At 39.6% G+C, this 4545-nt stretch overlaps 1 protein-coding gene and 1 long non-coding RNA gene across 2 annotated transcripts in view; one reads left to right on the top strand and one right to left on the bottom strand.

Annotated features, from left to right (window-relative positions):
* The window catches only part of LOC122532787 (methylcytosine dioxygenase TET2-like), a 92166-nt gene that overhangs the window by 34854 nt on the left and 52767 nt on the right, over positions 1-4545 (top strand). The window lies entirely within an intron of this gene.
* The window catches only part of LOC122532788, a 14927-nt gene continuing 13739 nt past the window's right edge, over positions 3358-4545 (bottom strand). The window contains exons 2-4 of the long non-coding RNA XR_006307573.1: positions 3936-4067; positions 3534-3857; positions 3358-3424 (exon numbers count right to left, since the gene is read on the bottom strand). This is a non-coding gene — a long non-coding RNA (uncharacterized LOC122532788). The remainder of the gene's footprint in view (positions 3425-3533; positions 3858-3935; positions 4068-4545) is intronic.

Genomic DNA, 4545 nt, shown 5'->3' with positions numbered 1-4545 from the left:
CACCGCATAGTTCCAAGTTACCGACTGACGTTCGTTCAACCCTTTTTCTCTCCCTCCCTCTTTCTTCTTTTTTTTTTTTTTCTTTTTTTTCTTCAGGGATCAACGCGAAGCGCGAAAATGCGAGGTCCACGAACGCACGCGTGTGCGTTACGCAATCGGTTCGTCTATCGTGCTGCTGGTGGAATTCAGGTCAGGCGTCGTGTGTGCCCTACGCGCTAACTATTCGTTCGAGACGCCGAGCATCGAGGCATCGATTCTTCCTTCGTGGCTCTGGAACCGATCGCGAGGACAGAGACAGAGGGAGAGAGAGAGAAAATACAGAGAGATTAGAAAAGAATCCTGGTTAGTTGGGAAGAAGGAACGACTGTGCTCGTCGTAAAAAGATCATCGAGACGTCGATAGCCTTATTCCTAGGCGCGAGGATTATTTACAGTTCGCGTAAAATAAATTCAAGACGACGTAACAAAAGGATAGATACGATCTTTCGGTCGTTTCAGAACGCGGAGGTTCGTAATCGGTTGTGAAAAACACGCGGAAATTAAAACTCGAACGATTTTAATCGCGCGTGAAAATTGATTTTGTTAAGAGAGATATTTTGGCTGTGAACTCTTTCAGACTGGATTCGAGAAAAATTAAATAGAATCTGTCCGATTTGTCCGAGATCGCTCCCAAGTTTCATTTCTCTATTTTCCTTCTTGCCTATTGTTCCATTATATTTTTGTTATACTTGAAATTCTTTATTACTAGCACGATAAAGTAAGAACAATTGAACTTTAATTTTCCACTGATTATTTCAATCGCGTCAATAATTTTTTACATACAATTACATCAACGTTTCAACAATTTCGATATCGACACTGCCTGACGGTTAGTTCAGTCACACTTGAAATTCTTTATTACTAACACGATAAAGCAAGAATAATTGAATTTGATCTTTCAATAATTACAATTCAATCGCATCGATAATTTTTAATAACATATAACACAGATCAATATAGAACAATTATATTAGGACGTGATCGATTAGAATTAATTTCATATTGTTTAATTGCTTATTGTAATAAATTAAATTCATTTAATTCTGAATTAATAACAGTTATTTTAAATCATTTGGGTGATAGAAGGTTTATTAATAATTATTTCATTATTGAGGACGTTTGGAAGATGGAATTTAATGATTTATAAAATAGATAAATTATTAACATTTAAATTATTATTTATATTATTAATAATATAAATGTTAATAAAACTATAACTATATTATTAATAATATAAATGTTAATAATCTTTCTATCTAATAGTTTTTACAAAAAGTGCACAACCTTTTTATTTGATCGCGAATAGCAATAATAGCTCCTACTCCAGTATCATCTTTCGTTCATTCATCAACATTAGTTACTGAAGGAATTTATTACTGCAGGAATATTTTAGGAATAATTTCCTAAAATATAAAAATAGAAGATGCAATGAATAATTTCAACATCGACGCTACTTGAGGGTTAGTCACTCCGATTTTCTCCCTTGTCAACCACGACCAAAAAAAAGACAAAAAACAAAAAAAAAAAAGGAAAAGAGAAACGATGGATCCGAGTGAAGAAAAATCTGAGTATTCGAAAGGAAGAGCCCGAGTGAGGTTCGGTCCGGAATGGACGGAAAGCAGCCAAGCCGAGCGTCGAGGTCGGAGGCGGTCATTGGCCACGCGTTTCGCCACGTGGGTTGACAGATTTTCATTCAGCCACCTCTTTTCTAGAAATAACCGGTTCGAATGAATGGAGCCCGAGAATGTCCACGAACCGTGTCACAAACCGTGGTTCGACTTTCGAGCACTGGACACGAAGTTTAAGCTGGAAGGATTCTCTTTGGCTGGACGATCGAGTCACGTGTAGTATAGCTCTCCGTGAAATACGAAAAATCCTGCGTGCACGAGGAGAGTCGATCTCTCGTGGTTGACTTCATTCGCCGAGGCGAGAGGAACGAACGATTTTATCGAGAACGGTTTTTCGTTACGTGTGCACGGCCGGGGAATGTGGATCGTTTAAAGGCTCGAGAAAGACGCGGGAACTGGTATCTCTGTGAATGGGAGTGAGTTATCAGGCTGTCAGAGTGATTGATGATAAGAGCTTATTACGGGCATTTATCGCGATTCTGATAAAAGGAGGGAACGAGAGCGTGGCTCGTTAGAATCTTCCTCGCTCGCGAAGACTGCTTCCTTCGTTATTTGTCGCGATAGCAGTTGCACGCAAATTTAATTGGCGAGCCATTGGAAATCGGCGCACCACTTTTGAATTCGATCTTCCTTCCTCACCGACAGCAGAGAAACAGAAACATTTCACTTTTTTTTAACATAAACGTGCATAGAGCAGACATACGCGCGAGACAGAAGCGGAGCTCTTATCTCGTTCGGCCCGTTCTCATTAGCCGAGTCATTTCACTTCAGCCGCTTTTGAATTCGAAAGTAACTCGGCTAATAGACAGTGATACATACTTCGTCGACAGTGATACATACTACTTCTTCGGCTATCGCCTCATCTGCACATAATACCCGTTAATTTAGAATTCAGATTGATCGTCCGGGAGGGAAAGGAGGTTCGTTAAACCTCCGTTTTTTCCCCCCTCACATTGCTCATCGAGTGGTGCTGGCGCGCAAAATAGGTAACGCGCGATACGCCCGGTTCGTTAAGAAGCGTAATCAAACGGAAGAAGAATCACGTTGATGAGAATTGGTGAAAAGGATCGGGGATGAGAGAGAGAGAGACGCAGTCGACATCGGGTGCAGTTTTAATAAACGAAACGAGGAGCGTGGCCGATCGAAAAACGTAGGATTTACCAGTTGCCAATAAACGGCCACGTGTTCGAGCCACGTGGTGTGCCGTGCACGTTGCATAGCCACCTCCCCCGGGGTCGTTTCGAGGGTAGATCGCGACCCTAACAACTGGTCTGTTATAAGTAGACGGTGCACGGTGTGGCCCAGGTGGTCTTTACCCCTGGGCCATTTTCAGAAAGGCCGAACATCCAACAAACATCTCTTTCGCTTCTTAGCTTCCGATGACTGACGTTTCAAAAGATCCATCATCATCGACGTCGTCATTTCTCTGTCCATGAAACGCGTGTCTAAAGAGAGATTTTTTTTTTCCTTCTTCCTTTCTTTTCTTATTTCTTTTCTCCGCGAATATTCTCGTTCTCGGTTTTGTTTCCCTTCTTTCCGTTTTCTCATCGAATCTCAGGAATCCGCGAAGCGTGAATATGTATACATATATACACAGGGTGGGCCGAAATTCGTAGTACAACAGAGCAGGGGGTGAAAGGTACGTCGAAAAATAAGAGAAAAATTTGGTATAACATTTTTTTTAATCTATTATCGACTTTGAAGTTTGTTTCATCTTTGTGAACGACTTAGTTGTCCAGTCTTCCATCACGTCCCCGTCTGAAATATTGTTTAATAAACATTATTTATTTGTGTGTGGTTAAAACAGTACAAATTAATTTTCTTATTCCTTATTATTACTTTCTATTACAATACTATAATACGGTACGCTATTAGTATTGTTGAAAATGTCCTCCTCGTTGCTGTATGTTGCTCGACGAATGATATCTGAACAGAATGCAATCTGATGTCGTTTTTTTCAATTTCTCGAATCCCTCCATAATCTTTTGCTCCAAATGTGTAATGTTTGAAATATTGTCTTTATAAAACTTCTTCTCTGATATGCCGCCGTAAAAAGAAATCTAGAGGCGTGAGGTTCGGTGACCTTGGTGGCAAACATCGATCCAACACGAATACGTTTGATTAAAAAAGTTGTTAACCTCTCTCGTGTAATATGGCACCGTCATGTTGGAAAATCATACAGGAACATCCTCTAAAAACGAAGGCAATTCATTGCGTAGAAACTCAAAGATGAACAAACCGAGCCTCAGATAAAAAAAAAATGTTATACCAAATTTTTCTCTTATTTTTTTGACGTAGAGTCACCGAATTGCCGCCCACCCTGTATATATTTAATCGGCGATAAAAGAAGAGATCGTTGCGTTGCGTTGTACCTGGACTTCGGCGAAACTTCCGGCGGAATCTGTAATAAAAGAGAGGCTGGTGTCGGTGGGAGTAATGATGTAAAGCCATGGTGCTCGTATAACTCTGTCCGTGGCCCGGATCCAGAGACCGAAATCGGTATTACTGGTAAAATACCGGTATTTTTTAGGTTATTATTCGATTATGTGATGTTTGATGAAACCGAAATGGTGCGAATACCGGTATGACGCTGTCAAAACGATGTTAAGTCGGTAGATGTATTTCGGTATAATACCGGTAAATAAAATATGAATATATTAGAAAAGGAACAGGTGACAATGATTAAATGTTATCATAAAGCTGCCGATAGTAAATTTGATGACGCTTATATACACGTACGCTTTGTTTATTTTTATTAGCTTTTTTATTAGTTTTTTTTTTATTTTATTTATATTAGTGGCTGGCAGATGTTAAGGGCTACCTAACAAAATATTAATTATTGTTTAGGTTAACAATTTTCAGGTTCAAATATTGTAGAT

The sequence above is a fragment of the Frieseomelitta varia genome, unplaced genomic scaffold, assembly GCF_011392965.1.
Source record: "Frieseomelitta varia isolate USP_RPSP 00005682 unplaced genomic scaffold, Fvar_1.2 scaffold_473, whole genome shotgun sequence".
Classification (NCBI taxonomy): Eukaryota; Metazoa; Arthropoda; class Insecta; order Hymenoptera; family Apidae; genus Frieseomelitta; species Frieseomelitta varia.
The sequence above is the reverse complement of the archived record's forward strand: the minus strand, read 5'-3'. Positions and strand labels throughout refer to the sequence as shown.